The sequence below is a fragment of the Varroa jacobsoni genome, unplaced genomic scaffold (genome assembly GCF_002532875.2).
Source record: "Varroa jacobsoni isolate VJ856 unplaced genomic scaffold, vjacob_1.0 scaffold_68, whole genome shotgun sequence".
Lineage (NCBI taxonomy): Eukaryota > Metazoa > Arthropoda > Arachnida > Mesostigmata > Varroidae > Varroa > Varroa jacobsoni.
The window spans coordinates 21,399-30,919 of record NW_019212970.1 but is presented as its reverse complement, the minus strand read 5'-3'; the positions used below and the strand labels follow the sequence as shown (position 1 = coordinate 30,919).

General features: G+C 36.8%; 1 protein-coding gene and 1 long non-coding RNA gene across 2 annotated transcripts in view; both read left to right on the top strand.

Annotated features, from left to right (window-relative positions):
- Positions 1-2: 2 nt before the first annotated feature.
- Positions 3-5,375, top strand: LOC111262314 (uncharacterized). Its single transcript, XR_002681519.2, has 3 exons — positions 3-127; positions 275-511; positions 1,844-5,375. It is a non-coding gene; the product is annotated as an uncharacterized LOC111262314 (long non-coding RNA).
- A 1,852-nt stretch (positions 5,376-7,227) lies between these two features.
- Positions 7,228-9,521, top strand: part of LOC111262285 (RCC1 and BTB domain-containing protein 1) — an 11,048-nt gene continuing 8,754 nt past the window's right edge. Inside the window, 1 exon segment of the mRNA XM_086969025.1 lies at positions 7,228-7,534. The gene's annotated coding sequence lies outside the window, so the exon portion shown is untranslated.

Below are 9,521 nucleotides of genomic sequence, written 5' to 3'. Positions count from 1 at the left end.
CCATCGAAAAGTGACCATCATCACTACGACTTCGACAACATAATGGAAACGTCGCGGAAGGAGACCGGTACCATGCCGCAATGTCCAAGCCCGGCAGAGCAAAAAATCGAACGGATGCTAAGAGGAAGTAAGTAGGTACTAATAACAACAATAATGCCTGTTGCAACGGTGACGACTACCACTGCTATTTCTACTGCGCGGTAAACCGCGTGTCTATATATATATATATAATAGAATACATTTTTGGTTGCCTTCCGCCATCCCGTGGCTAAAGGCCCACGAATAATCTTCGTCCTCGCCCATAAGAAGGTGGGTGAAAAGTATGCCCCGGATATCTTCTTACCAATTGGGGCGAGCGGTTGTTACTTTGCGCCTGATACTGGATCAAAACGCCACTCCCTGGGGTTGATCAGGATGGAGAGAGGAGGCGATTAGGGAACAGTTTCGAAGCAGCTAAAGGATGAACCTCAGCTTGGACAACCGCTGTTCAATATCATGTCCATGTTACAAGGTAATTAAGCATATGTGATGACGCTAACACAAATGATTAAAAAGAAGATGTCTGACCCAATTTGATATAACAAAATGTACCTATTTAGCTTCTAACTTAAAGTTTTTGTATCGTTTAGAAAAACATTTCCATTAATACTGCATCAATTTTTTCAAGTTGAAGACGCAGGAAATTTTCCTGTATACTTACCCAATCCGCATTTTGGAATCATAGTCGAATTTTGTAAAATGGAAAAAAGCAATGCAGAATAGCCAAGTTGAAAAATCAGACCAACAGGTATTAGTCCATTTGTATCTAGAATTTTATTAACGTGTTTTCGGTTATTATACATTCAAATCCAAAAGTAGTTCTGGGACCGCGCATTAATTACCTAGCCGCACTAATAATCCTGTTTTCAGCCTGCTATTTTACTCAACACACTAGTCTAAGTTTACCAACTTACGACGTCACCTTATAAACGTTAAAGAAATGCCGATCCAATTAGGTTGAAAAAGTTATCTTGCAAGTATTGACGTAACTCTTCATTATAAGAACATCACTATAATATACAGCTGTGTCCCTTTCCTTTTTTCGGTCGGCCAGGGCTTTGTTTTAAATACAGGCGTATATTACTGAACTACGCTGGCAATTGAACCAGCAAGATAGAAAACAAACGAAGCAGTCTAGCTCAGGTACCGTCGGTAAACTAAATGTCCTACGAACGAAGCCGGCTGACGACACCTGATCTGCTACCATGGACGCGTCTGCTTGCTTGATATGAAACATCGCCTAATTTTGGCTTCCCGTTAGCATTCTAGTTGGAAAGGGGTCCGGGCCACACGTATCTTCATGAACGAAGAGAAGCGAAGCATGCTGTAGGAGGTCTAGGCAACGGATCGTTGGTTGTTCCAACAACGATTAATTCATGATAGTGTGTTATGGCTACGATATGCACTGATACAATATAAATAAAAGAAATTGGCAGTGGAACTAGAATTTTAGACATCATCATGGCTTACCCAGCGTCAAGATGAGACTGTTTGAGAGTTCGGTGAACGAAAAAAAACAGCAGTCGACCAGATCGTACTTACCAATGCTGGTTTACGGTAGATGTTTGTCAAGCAGCTACAATGCAGTACAATATCAATTTTTTTTTTTTTTTTTTTATCTAAGAACTTTCTACCATGTCAGTAGTAATACTGCTTTAAATCATTATCATGGAAGATACGTCATGGTGTAAGATTATCCTTCGTCTGTTTTAAATTATATCACATTAATTATAAAGCAGTTTGAAGTTAATTAGGCCTACGGTAGCGTGCGCTCAATGCAGCTTATGAACAAATCTTTTTACAGGTACGCTTTACTTGTGAGGCACAGCCACTGACATGGCAGAGTTCGAACAAGCCATTCATGGCTATTGTCAAGCAATCCGATACGGTAGCACCATGTCAACTTTCCAATAGATGCAATTTTTTCAGAAATTTATATATATCTTCAACTCAATTTTTTTCTTAATCTACAAATGGGGTCATCAAAGAGAATGGATAAGCAGGTATTAGTACATCAATCTCTTAATACATTATTATTCGATATGGAATGGTATATACGAGAAGACTTACTAAACTGCATATCAAGCGATAACTATCTTTGACGACGCATGTACAGCGGGCCGCAAGCTACATTTATGACTGTACCGATCCATTAAGGAAACCCTATAATAGAGTAACTGATAATATAAATACAAGTCTCGGAATCCAGATGGCAGTGGTTACACTTTATGTTCAATAAATGACCAAATTCAGGCTTTTGTTGAAAAATCTGAGGATTTCTGACCAAAATTTGCTTACAAGTAATGCACCGGCTGACACATCCATTTTGTCCATACAGGGAGATAAAAGAAAAATAGTTATTATAAGTTCTACGCATCATAATTAGGTCTCGCCGAAGACTATTTTGCCGACGATTCTTAACATACACTGCTTTGAAAGATATTAGACACTTCACACGCTTGCGCGTTGTCGACTGTAGAAATGTCCAACAACTAATGGCGCAATTTAAATGCAGCAATATACGGAAATTGTGTTGCATGACAAGCAGCCACTTTACACTTGCAACACAGTAGAATGGAAAAACATCAATTTGTTATAGTTCAAACATGATCAACTGGTGTAAAGCTGCTCCCTCTATTTCGAGTTTTACATCCGGTATTGCCGTTATCCATTTTATCAGATGGCTGGTTCTGAGCACATAACGAAGTGTGTCTATGCTCGGGTTAGAAGATAAACCACAACGTGTCCCTTAGATTAGCCGGCAAGCACACTAGCCACTAAGTTACCGCGTGGACCACATTGAATTGAGCTGCTGAAAGCCCAGAAAAGGTAGATCTCATCGTGGTGCTGATTTTTATCGGTGTTCAAATTCTCGCGCTCTGTGATGTTCATTGATATGAGCCCTTAGATTATTGTTATTGTTAAATGTGCTGTTGCGTACCCGATCGTATCAGTATTAGACAGGTGCTCAACACAACTTTTTGGCTCCAGACAACCATTATTCGAATTTTAAGATGATGTACTGAAAACCAGATGGCTATTCCAGTTTTCGAAACGGCACCGCTCTAAATTCTAGTTCTATTGAAATTTCAAATAAAGAGTAAATTCCTGTTTGCTTATAAAGTGTCATTTTGCCTTATTTGATTGCAGTTTAAGTTAGCTTCGATTTATGTTAACCCCATTTTTCTCAGGATAGAGTTCCCTCACACAGAAAAATTATTATAACTTAAACAAGTGTTCTCTGACTAAGTTTCAGGAGGGTACAAAAAAGTGGTTAAAACAAACGTTTTTTCTAGCCATGTTTTGGGATAACATTTCCACATACAAAGAATGTCTTGATTTACACTTTCGAATTCTATATTAATCGAAATCGCTCTAAAGTAAAAAGCAAAAGTACACGGTACCTCTAGCTATCGTCCAGGTTAAATTTTAGAGGTCTGATATTAAAGGGGATGAAATCGAACCCTAACTTATTCCTCAAGCCTTCATAATAAAAGGCATCTCTAAATGCTCAGAAAATCAGAAAGTATTTATATTTTAAACAATTTGCTTATATAAAGGTAAATAATCTTCGTTACGAACAATCTTTTAAATTGATGACCATTGGGAAAACGCAACAATTAGTAATAAATGGTATATGCCCTTGGAGAATTTACCTGTTTTTTTTATGATAAAATACTACGTAATTTTGGTTACGAGCCTTCAATTAATCAAAAATTAATCTTCGGAACTTTTTAACTTCTACATAAACCTTCTCGACTAATATGTTTTATTTGACTTAAAATTTGATATTCTTGTTCCATGAAGTATTCTGCATTTGTTGTATTGACTACATTTTGGTTGAGGTCGTTTTCAAATCGAAAAAATAAACAAATTCATACTCGACATTGCTGTTGTTTACGGAAAATAGAGACTTTTTTGAGACATAGGATTGCATAAGAGATTTAAAGTATGGGTACAACAGCATCAGGTAGCGTTTGCCGAAAGTTGCTTCAACGTTCTGCAATTTATAATCTCTATATAAACCATAAGCCATGCCGCGAACGGCCGCAAATGGCCGATGGCAGTTAATTATAGGCTAATAAACTTAAAGCAGGGAGTATGTAAACTAAGATGCTTGGGAAATAGTGCAATTAAAAACCCATGTAACATCCTTACGCCTGTTTCTCGTGCTTGATGACCATGTATACTGGTAAAGCTAAACTAAAACGTTTGATTAATATCATATAAACTGCTATACTCCATATGTGCAAGTTACATATGGTAATCCCCATCGTTCTCGCAATCGTACATTTGTAGGTGGGCGTATTGGTTAAAAATGAGATGTATTTTTTTCTGGAAATGACTTTTGGTGAAAAATACCACAACTGATGATATGAAGAATAAAGAGCTGATTTAGAAACAGCGTATTTTGCTGTCCATTTCTTTTTGACAAAAACTATCTGCTTTGTATTGCAATATGCGTGTTTTGGCGCACGACGTGGCCACATTGGTCCTATTCTAGCACCTTGATGCAATGCCCTGACACAGGGAGTAGCGGAGAGTCCGCTATAAGAATCTTTTGTCACCCGATGCTGTAACTATAATCAGCTGTAAAAAACAGTAAAAAAAAATGAGATCATTATATGACCACATTTTCTCATTGTTTATTTCTGTGGCCTTTCAGAAAGTGTAACGATAACCTGCCGTATATATAGCAATATGCGTAATTTTTCGGTATCAAGAATGGAGTGCTTTGAACCAAAAGTTGGCCATTGTCTATCTTCAGTAATATTCGATCCCACCAGTTATTGATTACTTTGAATAGGGCCCTGTGCTGAGTTATTGACGGTACAGCCTATAGGTTGTTTGTTTACTTCATCCAAAAAAATGTAGCTCGATATACTACACCGCTTGTAACGATCAGTAATGATGTTTTACGTTAGAAAAGACCAGAAGAAGCATTCTACATATATGAACTGAGTGAGCTTCATAAACGTGTCGTTAAACTCTAGGGCTGAAGTTTAATTGTTTGAGGAGCGCGGATCCATCCTTGATTCTGGAACCATGTTTGAACCATCCTTACACCTGGTCCATTGCAAGAACCTTGTCAAACAAGGTGTCATGAGTATCATTCCTCAGGCACTGGTGCTCACTCCAAAAACTCAATTCTAATTTGGCCATTGTGAATATAGTGGAATGAAAGTAGAATAGTCTGATGTCTGCTACTTTTACATAACGAAACGAGAGCTGTAACAAACAAACACTGTACAAAACATAACAAATGAATGAATTGCTGAACGAGAAGTTGGCTTTTCATTAGGATGACATTATTTTTGTACACAGCTTGCGGTGCATTAAATAAATTACCGAAATTTGGCGAAACGTCTTGTTCTATACGTCATGTAGCTTGTACTCCGTCGCTGTTTCGCTGATCGCAGGATGTATTTAAAAAAGAAACATTCGACTCTTTTGATAGTATAATAGTGCATAAACCGAAGTTACCTTTACTTGTCACGAAAACGTTACGCAACGATTACTCAAAATAACAATGAAATCAATGCATCATTTGATATAGGAATGTGGAAGGTAAATTTCTCTTATTTAAGGAAACGGGTGATATGTACTGTCTTTATTTATTAAAGCACATACAGAGATGTATTTAAAATGTTTAATAATAATAGCACTATTCAACTCTTGGTAGTTATGCTTCTTAAATTTGAATTGAAGCATCGGCTGTTATACTTTTCGGAGAAACTGCTTTCTGTCTGGCGACGTTACCCAACTGGACCACGTTGCCGTCTCAACGTCAACAGTGATCCCGATGGGCTTAGCCGAAAAGACACAGTCAATGATTTTGTCCTATAGGGAACAACAAAAAATAGAGCGGAAATTAGAACTGAGCTGAGTGCAATTGTTTCAAACGAACGTTTTTGACCAGATCAAATGAACCAAATAATCGTATTATGCTTTATTATTGCCTGTTTTAGATTAAAAATTAGCTTGACATGGACAAAAAAAATCCGAATATATCTTCCGGAGACAAGGCTTCTATTATAAGTTAAAAAAAGATGTTCGAAACACAAGTAGGCAAACGTAAGATCTATGGTTAACCTTCTAAAATAATACTCTTGTGGGAATACTCAATATTTCGAATAGGTCTAATATAATCAACATTCACTTTTATAGCAGCAAGACAATGTGTTCGCTCTTTGTGTATGTTTAGTATGGACGACTATTACATTTTTTCAAATAGGCTAAAAGAAACGTTTCTTCAATAAGTTAAACATTATATAACATTGTATTGTATATACATTGTATGACAACCTTGAAGGTTATATGCGTTACTGCGCTAGAAGACGAAAATGGAATTTCGTTTGTATATAAATGTTTCATGTCCTTAACAGATTATTGGTTTGGACCCGTCTCCCTAGCATTTCGCTCTGGAGGAAGCTTAAACAGCGTGATTTCCGGAAAGGTCGTGCATGTCCGCGATTAATCTTGTGGTCACCTAACTTTTATTCGTATATACCTCCGGCGTTGTATATAATTGGTACGCCAACAACTGAAATACCCAATTTTAAGAGTTATGCGGGACAGCTCTCTAAGGCTGTATTGGGACTGTATCTTTAAGATAAAAAGATATGTAAGTAAAGTTGCAGATCAACAATAATTGAATATTTAGTAGTGATCAATTAGAAAATAGTAAACTAGGTGCTTCGAGTCTAACGTGCGACATGACCATTAGACATTGTATTAGACGGCTGGATCCTAGCATGAAGAAAGTGGCCACACCCGGATTTAAATCCAGACTACTACACAACGATATTTCCGTTTGGGTTCCAATAGCATTGTATACATACAAGAGCTTGAAATATACGATGTCTGAACAAACAGACGCAATGCTAGCTTAAAGTAGCACACTCCGAGGAGACAGGCATTTGTCCTTAGGAGTACGTCACAGGTGGTAGATCACGTTTATATTAAACACAAAGGTTACAAAAGTTCAATTTTCTTTCTAAACTGAACAAATATAGAAATTTACAAGCAAAATAAGACAGCGTTTTCTCATAAGTGGCAAACGAAATCAACCATGTTATTAATTCAAGCTTGATTATGGTGGCTATTCGTTTCCTCGAATAAGAGCAGCTCTCTTATTCACTATTTTGACAGGTAGCAGACGACGTTTAGACACAACATTCGCTGCTCTGTCGAGCAACAGTTCTTTGAAGTGCTATTAAAAATTTTCACTGCTCTGTCTTAGTTCTGCGGGCGAATCTGTTTACGGACGTAATTGTCGTTATAGTTATCGCCTCTATACCGTTTCTCCTCCGAGGGTGGACGACTGACAGAGCTGTGTGATAGTACTGTTAGTAGTACTGTGTTTATTATTAGCTCTATAGGTTTTTGTGCATGAACATTTTATCGAACATTTGTTACATTGGTTTTGTGGTGAAACAATGGTTGTGTTGGTGCGACACAAACTGGAATACCTGTGAGTTACTTCAGTAATAAGGTAAGAACCCAAATTTTTTTAACGGCATTCCTTAATATTTTATAGATGAGGATATTTCAAAATCCTTGCGTGCGGTAGAAGTATCGTTTTGGATTATATACATATTTTATACATATTCACACACAAAAATACCTGAGTCCGCTAGTCTTACTTCGAATATGTACAAGCCACTAAATGAAACGTTATGAATAATTATGTCAGCCGATATAAATACTAAGTAGCCTTCAAGTAAACATGATCGTTCTTCAATAAGAGAACAACAGTTTTTCGCTGGTTTTACATTGAAATTTCAAGTTAGATTACGTGGACTGGACTGGACAACCAACAGCTTTACTACTGGCGAAATTCCGTAGGCGTTGTTAGCTTCTGCAAATAGTAATAGGAAAAGCTTGTTGTAGGTCATTCTGAAAAATGACACCGGAAAACAGAGGTAGTTGCCTGAAAAATCGTGAAACGCTCCTTCAGAGTGCCGCCTACAAAATTTCGGTAAACTGGAAACACAGGCTTCTCGAATCTGGATCAAGTCAACTGCTCTAAAGTTAGTGTTTGTCTTGCACGCATTGACTTGTAATTGCATTTGCAGTATCCGGTGTTGATAGCGGTTCTATCGTTCGTCAAAGTACTTCACCAGGTATTCCATATTCGTTGTGAGTCCACGCGAAAGGTTAAGGGAGAGTTGGAGCGTCTAAAATTAGCAGTCGTCGTGCAGCAGTTTGTTGCACCAACACGTTCCACGGTCGTAATATAAATGTTCATAATGAAGTAGCTTAATATTATTTCTTTTACCTGTAAAAAAAACTTTTCCATGGTTATCGTGCATTAAAAAATATTGATAGATGTAAACATACCGAAATGCCACTCAGGTACGCTACTCATGAAATTTTAGCGGACTCGCATTTTAGGGCGATAATATTTTTAAAGAAAAAGAAAGGATAAATTTTAAGTGAAATCTTAAAAACAGAAGGGTTCTTAGCGGCCAAACGGTCGAAAAGGCGCAGAATGGAGTGAAAAGTTTAGAGAAGACTGAAAAAGAAACGGAAGAAGAAAACTAATTATTCAAGCTAATTTGAATGATTTAACTGGCAGTTTGATACTTTCTCCTTTAAAACGACCGTTAATCTCTGTATAAAAAATCCAGGCGTAGCAAAAATGGTTACTGAGTCATTTTCATGATTTAGGTTTTTAAATTCAAACCGTGTGTAGTACTTTCGAGTTTTATAAAAAAAAATTGTCGGATTATTCGAAAGCTTTATAAAAACTATCATGGACGTGGACTGTGGGTTTCGAACAAAAAATACATTTTCTGGGCACAAGTATTTCGAGCGCACAGGGATCGGATAATAGCTTATCTTAATAATCTAAATATTAATAGCAGTCAGAGTTATCGGAATATAGGTGCTGTATCTTATATATCTGTGCCTATCTTTTAGAATCATCTGTTTTGTTGAATAATTTCTGATAAAATTTAAAATACCAAATTGTACGGAGTGACCATCCTTAAATTTGCATATGAACAGCCAGATATTTTGCGAGAATCTAAAGAGACAGATAATTGCAAAAATTCTACTTCTTCTCTGCAAATACTTTGAGCCTTATATAAAAATCGTCGTTTTATATATAGGTATATTTGAGTTCTAGTCAAAGTCACACACATTTCTAGAAATCCGCATCTTATTCAAGTATTATGACCATTGTCTACCTTAATAAATCTCTACCCAGAAGTAGCGTTTTACCGTATAGTAGTGATAATATGAAAGATATAGGCAACCAGTTTCAAGCTTAGTATCAAGTTGACAATACCAAGTGTTTTTGGATGCCAATTCACTTTGTAATATGCTAGCCATTCTATTTTAAACATACTGCCGTACTTAATTAATTTGAGTTTTGTACATGTTTTTGTTTGAAGTGTCTTGTTACCGTGTGACATACAAACAATGAAGTTTACATAGTCAAACAACTAAATACACATTGGTAAGTTTCTGTTGTG